Genomic DNA, 7,699 nt, shown 5'->3' on the forward strand with positions numbered 1-7,699 from the left:
GGCCCGCCGACCCCGTGAGGCGGTGGAGCGGGCCCCGGAGGGGCTCAGCCTCGGGCTCGGCGGCCGAGGGCGGCCGGGGGTGGCCCCTCGGCTACTTACCGGGGGAGAAGAGAGCCGGGATCCCGGGGCACCGGGCCGGACCGCGGAGATGCCCCAAACTGACACGGCCGCCATCTTGGAGACAGTGAGCTCCGGCCGGGGGGAGGGGAGGCGTGGCGGCGGAACAGCCGCGGGGGGAGGGGAAGCGTCGCGAGGGAACGGCTGCCTGGGGGAGGGAGCAGGAACAGCCTGGGAGGAGGCGAGGGGGAGGGGGAGGAAAGGGGCGCGCGGGCGGGGGGCGGTCGAGGAGCGGGAAGAGCTAGGCCTGGAGCCGGGAAAAGCCGGAGGGCGCGGGGGGGAAGGAGGGAAGAGCCGGCCTGGCGGGTCACGTGGGGCCGGTACAAAAGGCCAAAGCCAAAGTGGGAGGAGGAGTTGATGGGGCCGGAGGCCAACGAGTGGGGGCTTCTTCTCGCCTTTCTTACGCGTTTAGGCCAGGCGCCTACGAAGGAAAAGAAGGAGATGGTGTAGTCCCATAACACAGCTGGGGAAACTGAGAGCAGGGGCATGGGTGGGGTGGCTTTAGTATAGCACGGAAATCCGGTAGGCACACGAGATCGGAACTGTTGGTGGAGCCAGTGTTTACAGTTAGCAGGTCCTCCCTCCCTACTTCTGTGCCCTCACCCACTTCCACAGTAACTCTCCCGGAACCTGATGTCGGGGGGAGGGGAGGAAGATGAGGAAGTTGCCTCCCTTCATCTTTCCCTTTCTGCTCACCCCAGACATCTCACCCCTACTGGTAGGAAGGAGAGTAGATGCGATGAGAAGGGAAAAGGGGGGGAGGGGGGGAGAGAAGAGTAGAAACTTAGACACCCGTGTCAAGCCTTTTCACCACAATGACTTCATTTCATCCACCCCACAACAACTGAGATTTGTTAGACCTTACTAGAGGCATTTTTGTAGTAAACAGCGCAGACTCGGGTCGTGTAACTTGCCCAAGGTCACACAGTACTTAGCAGACACCTGAGTTTGGAGCCTGGATCTGTCGTTTTCCAAATCCTGTATTCTATTCATGCTCTATGCAGAACTTTATCTGCATTTATGGCTGAACCACAAACTAGCACTTTTTGTGGCAAGTCTGTCTACTAGCTGCCTGTGTGTTTCTTTGTCTTGTCTCTCATCTAGACTTAAACTCCTTGAGGCAGAGATTGAATCATACTTTTTTTTTTCCCCCTGCATTCACTGGAAAGACAGTAAATGACAAATGAGAAGACATAATAAATGCTTAATAATTTTGTGTGGAAATGTATTCCTTCTAGTGGACCTTTATCTACCTTGTGCCTCCTCATTTTATCTCTGTCTTACCTTTTAAAGACCCCCCTCTGACTTACTGCCTTAACTTTAGTATTTACTTCCTGTTCCGAGCTTATGTGGTATTGACCATTTGCCCTATTCATTTGTCACTCAAGATGTGAGTCTCATCTATGTTTTATGAATCTATTCCCAGATAAATGCTCTTCTAGCATGCCTCTTTGTATCTCCAGTGCCTAGTATACTGTTGTACAAGTAGTAGGAGCTGAAAAAATAAGTTGCTAATGAACACTTTTTAAGCCTCTAAGAAAGAGATGGTATCTTCATCCCACCTAGAGTCCTTCCTTGTTTATACAAACCCATACTTTCCTGTCTCTCTAGACCATCTCCATTTTAATCCTTAGCCTTATTATTCCATGCAGTAGACTGTCTAGACCATAAAAGTGTTATATTTTCAGATGATTGTCCAGCCAATGCAACATTCTGACATTAACGTTGATAGCATTAATGTTGTGTAGTGAGGTTTACTGAATCACCACCACTAATCACCTTCCAAGCCCCATCCCCAAATTAGGGGAGAAATTTGGAGGTACAAAATAATCTATTAGAAAGGATACCTTGCATCCTAGATGGATCAGACAGAAGTATTCTTAGGTAAAATGGGGGCTGTTTCTAAAAAGTGAAAGCACATGCAGGGAAAAAAAGGTAAATTTTCTTTTAGGAGAATAAGACAAGATTTTTGTTTCCCAAAGAGGGCGGATAAAGTCATATTCCCAAAAAACCCAAACCCATTGCCATCAAGTCGATTCCGACTCTATAGCAACCCTATAGGACAGAGTAGAACTGCCCCATAGAGTCTCCAAAGATTCCAACTGCCGACCTTTTGGTTAGCAAGTCGTAGCTCTTAACCACTACGCCACCAGGGTTTCTAAAGACATATTAGTATAAGAAGAATGTGGTGTTCGTGTGAGACTGAAGTATATGGTTTTCAGCAGAAAAATAATAGAGATGAGTTGTGTTTGCTCTTGGATAATTCGTAAGAAAACTAGCCACAGCTATCCCTCTGAAAAGAATTTTTAAACTCACAGTAGCAAGATTTTAAAACAATTTGCAACAACAAAGCACAGTTTAGCTTTTCAAACAGCTTCCATAAAGAGTCTTTGCTTTAAATTTGCATAACTAAATGACACATTCCGGGGGGTCTTCTCAAAGTAAAAGGTTTGCAACAAAAACAGATTAAAGTCCTCATCTTTTGCAAGTTAGAAAACGATTTGCTGCTCTGAAAGGACAGTTTTCTTAGCTCAGCCTTAACTAAGAATTCAGCCCCGCAGGGCTGGCAGCTGAAGTTTACTTCCTCTTCCACATTTTGCCCGAGGAAAAGCTGCCTTTTCATTTGCAACTGATAACTACGTTTTATGCAGAATACAGCTGAGCCCAAATTGGAAGGTTTCTCTGTCCTGGTTTCAACAGGAAGTTTTTAGCACATTTACAGTTAATGTCAAAGAAACAAACAAACAAAAATACCCCTTGCCATCAAGTGGATTCCAACTCAAAGCAACCCTATAGGACAGAGTAGAAGTGCCCCATAAGGTTTCCAAGGAGCGGCTGGTGGATTCGCATGCAGACCTTTCGGTTAGCAGCCAAGCTCTTAACCACTGCGCTCCTACCAAAAACCAGTTGCACCCTACAGTTAATATAATTACTGCTGTATTTGTAAATAGGATCCCTGGTGGTGAAGTGGTTAAGAGCTACAGCTGCTAACTTTGGTATTTAACTTTGACAGTAGGAATCCACCAGCCCCGCTCTTTAGAAACCGTGTGGGGCACTTCTACTCTGTCCTATAGGGTCACTATGAGTCAGAATCAACTGAATGGCAATGGGCTTTTTTGGGTTTATATTTGTATTTATGCTTGCCATCTTACTATTTGTTTTCTACGTGGCCACCTATTTTGTATCTCTTTTTCTCTTCTCTCAGGCCTTTTTTTTTTTTTTTTGGAACTGTAAATACACGTAGTGCGTTATTATTGGTAGATACTATATGTAGTAGGCAGTTTAACATGTTATTATTAATCATAATTCATTTATACTATTCTAGATTTTTTTTTAATCTGCCCTCCTTTGAATGTTAAAGTACACATTAATACTTAAATTTTTAGACCATGGACTTTAAGAGTGCAAAATAGTGCTTTTTTCTCATTTTGCTGTTTTGTGTGTGTGGTAAATATATATGTGACAGAACACTTGCCATTTTAACACTTTTAACATGTACAATTCAGTGACATTAATTGGGTTCATCATGTTGTTCAACTATCATCATTATTCATTTCTGTGTTTTTCCATCATCCTTAACAAAAGCTCAGTGTCCCCTAAATAATGAGCCCCCCCTCTTCCCCTCCCTCCCACCTCTCCTTAGTAGCCCCTAATAAACTTTGGTCTCTATACACTTGTCTATTCTAGATATATCATATAAGTGGGATCATATGATATTTGTCTTTTGTGACTGACTTATTTCATTCAGCATAGTATTGTCAAATGTACAACAAGTTTCATCCATGTTGTAGCATTTATCAGGACTTCATTTCTCTTTATGGCTAAGTAATATTCCATTGTTTGTATATACCACATTTTATTTATCCATTCATCTGTTGATGGACATTTAGACTTTCATTTTGGCTTTTCTGAATAGTGCTGCAATGAATATTGGTGTACACGTATCTATGTTCTTGCTTGTATTTTTTACCACCTCTCAATGCTTTTAACATTTTTTTTTCTTTGTCTTTGGTTTTCAACAGTTATACAATGATGTGTCTAGATCTGGTTTTCTTTTAATTTTATCCCACTTTGGTTCATGACTGAAATGGGTCTCATTCATGGAGTTCCTTGAATTTGTAGCTTGACATCTTTTTATCTGTTTTGGAAAATTATTGGTCACTGTTATGGATTGAATTGTGTCCTCCAGAAATTTATGTTGAAGTCCTAACTCATGGTACCTCTGGACATGACCTTGTTTGGAAATCGGGTCTTTGAAGATGTCATCAGTTAACATGAGCTCATATTGAAGTAGAATGGACCCTAATCTAATCTGAGTGACTCCTTATAAAAGAAGAAATCCTAGAAATTTATAGAATTTTCAAAAGACATTAAAATGAAGTTTGGCGCTTTAGAAACACGGAGAGACAAACCTTGGAAGACAGCCATGTAAATATGCATCTACAAGCCAAGGAGTGCCTGGGGCTACCAGAAGCTGTGAAAAACAAGAAAAGATCTTCCCCTAGAATCTTCAGAGAGAATATGATCCTGCTGACACCCTGAATTCTGGAAGACTAGCCTCCAGAACTATGATGCAATACATTTCGTTCTTGTAAACTACCCAGTTCGTAGTATTTTATTACAGCAGCCCTAAGGAATACAGTCATTACCTCTTCTTATCTCTTTTCCTTGTAGGACTTAAAATAAACATATTTCAAAATTTTTCATTGTTTACAACCTGTATATCCTGTCATTTTTTCCTCTATTTTTTTTGTTTCTCTGTGTATGAGTTTGTTTATTTTCTATTCATCTGTATAATCTGCTCTTAAGCCCATGTATTGAGTTCTTCATTTTGATCATTGTATTTTTTAAGTTTTAGAATTTTTATATGATTTTTTAAAAATAAAACCCAGTCCATTGGTGAAATTCTCAATCTTTTTATTTTCTCCACCTTTCCCTCTATTTTCTTGAACATATCAATCCTGGCTATTTTAAAGCCCTTTCTGATAATTACAATATCTTGATCTCCTGAGGGTCTATTTGTATTGTATATTCTTCCTATTGATCTTAGACTCAGCCCCCACCCTCTGCTGTTGGTTTGCCTGGTAATTTTTGAGAGAATGCCGTATATTATGTACGAAAAATTGTAGAGGCTCTAGATAATATTTTCTCTATCCAGAGATGGTTCACTCTTTCCTTTGCAGAGGAGTTAGAATAAGGACTAATCACCTTAATCAATCAGAAACTGAGGTAATTTGAGATTATTTTTGGCAAAGCTTAGTCTACCTCTGTTTTGCTGCTGCTCCTGCAATATATCCCTCCAGGAACTGCAACTGAGAGTGTATGTATGTTCCCTTGGTCCTCTCACCCCAGTAGATACTGAATTCTAATCCTTGTTTTCCCAGCAGTATGGGACTGCCAAAAACTCCACTTACCTTTCAGAGGCTTTCTGTTTGGCTTCTTAGCCTTCTGTCTGTCTCAGACTTCTTCAGAATTTGACAAATGACTTGAGAAAAACAGGCAGATTATTGAGCTCAATTATTCACCTTTCCTTTTTCAATGGGAATCTGGCCCCTATGGTCTTTAAGTTTTGTCTCTCCAACCATGCTTAACTGCCAAAATTTCTGCTGGTATTTTTGCCTCTTAGGGCCTCTTTTTGGACTCTGTCCCAAAACTCAGACTCTTGTCTTATGGCCAAAATTGCCCCAAGGGAAGAAGGTACTGTGGTGTCATCACACCTCTGCATATGGTTTCCCCTTCTCTGAGATTGTGTCCTCTCAAGTCTTGTTTGCCTCAGCAGCTCTCTGATGCCTAAAATGAATATTTTATATTGTATCTAGCTCTCCTAATTGTTTTCAGCTGAATTATCGGTCTGTTATAAGTACTCTACCATACCCAGGACCAGAAAAAAAAGTTTTAAAAATGAATAGGTTCTGGCCATTCATCTAAGTAGAAAAATGTCTGAACATGGCTCTGCCTCAGGTATCACGGTATAGTTTCCACCACTGGTTGTGTATCAGAATCACCTGAGTACTTTTTAAGTAACATTCCAGAAGTCTACACTAGACCTAAAAAACAAAACCCATCACCATCGAATCGATTCCGACTTGTAGCAACCTAATAGGACAGAGTACAGCTGCCCCATGGGGTTTCCAAGGAGCAGATGGTGCATTCAAACTGCCAACCTTTTGGTTAGCAGCAGAGCTCATAACCACTGGGCCACCAGGGCTCCTACACTAGACCTACTGAATTCAAATTTCTGAGAGTGAGATAAATTTGGTTCTATATTTTTTAAACCTCTAAAGTTAAAAACTTTTGCTACCAACCATGACTGGGTAATGTAGATTGATTTATCCTCCTCCCTTAAACAACAAGAAAACTTGGCAAGATATAGGAAAGAATGATTTTCAGACATTGGATGATAGGCAATGAAGGACAACAATCACTGACAGAAGGAAAGCAAACAAGTTGAAACATATGATTGCCACTACCTGGAGACAGTTTCCAGGCCACCTGATAGAGAAGGGGAGTCCAGAGTCCAGCAGTATTGCTGAGTTGAGGAGACAAATTATTGGGGAATTCAGAGAGGTGAAGGTAGAGAAAATTTGCAGGGCAGAGAACCAGAAAGGGAGAAGTTGCACATACAGAGAACTCCAAATATCTACAGAGGGGTCCTCTCAAGTCTTTGGTTGAGTCTTTATTTGCATATGTTTGTGTGGAAACTAATTGTAAACTAATTGAGGAAAAAAACCAAAAAAAGGTGGGGGAGGGGTAGGCAAAACAATTCCCAGAGCTGACATACAGCTGGAAATATTTCCTATTTCCACCAACCAGAATGGGAAGACCTTTCAATACACAAGGCTTTAGGTAGAACCCTCAGGAGGGTGTTGAAGTCAACCTATATAAAAGCAGAAGAGGAGAGGAAATTTTAAAGAAATAATGGCTGAGATTTCTCCAAATTTAATAAAAACTATAAACCCACAAATTCAAGAAACTCAATGAACACCAAGCCAAATAAATAAAAATGTAACCACACCAAGGCACATTATAGTAAAATTGCTGAAAATCAGTGATAAAGAGAAAAATCTTTATAACAGCCAGAGGAACAAAGATGAGAATTACATCAGATTTTTTATTAGAAAGGAGACCTGGTGGTGCAGTGGTTAAGAGCTTGACTGCTAACCAAAATGTCAGTAGTTCGAATCCACCAGCTGCTCCTTGGAAACCCTATGGGGCAGTTGTACTCTGTCCTATAGGGTTGCTATGAGTCAGAATCAACTCTACGGCAATGGGTTTGGTTTGGTTTTTGTCATTAGAAACTATGCAATCAAGAATACAATGAAAAAAATGATACAACCATTTTGGAAAATGATATGGCGCTTCCTTAGAAAGCTAGAAATGGAAATACCATACGATCCAGCAATCCCACTCCTAGGAATATATCCTACAGAGATAAGAGTCATCACTCGAATAGACATATGCACACCCATGTTCATGGCAGCATTGCTCACAATAGCAAAAAGATGGAAACAACCTAGATGCCCTTCAATAGAAGAATGCCTAAACAAACTATGGTACATCACACAATGGAGTACTATGCAAC

General features: G+C 41.4%; 1 protein-coding gene across 2 annotated transcripts in view; it reads right to left on the minus strand.

Moving 5' to 3' along the window:
- Positions 1–189, minus strand: part of KAT6A (lysine acetyltransferase 6A) — a 118,124-nt gene extending 117,935 nt beyond the window's left edge. For both annotated transcript variants that reach the window (XM_023736642.1, XM_004382079.3), the window contains exon 1: positions 100–189. The gene's annotated coding sequence lies outside the window, so the exon portion shown is untranslated. The remainder of the gene's footprint in view (positions 1–99) is intronic.
- Between the last annotated feature and the right edge of the window lie 7,510 nt (positions 190–7,699).

The sequence above is a fragment of the Trichechus manatus genome, unplaced genomic scaffold (assembly GCF_000243295.1).
Source record: "Trichechus manatus latirostris isolate Lorelei unplaced genomic scaffold, TriManLat1.0 scaffold00090, whole genome shotgun sequence".
NCBI classification, from domain to species: Eukaryota; Metazoa; Chordata; class Mammalia; order Sirenia; family Trichechidae; genus Trichechus; species Trichechus manatus.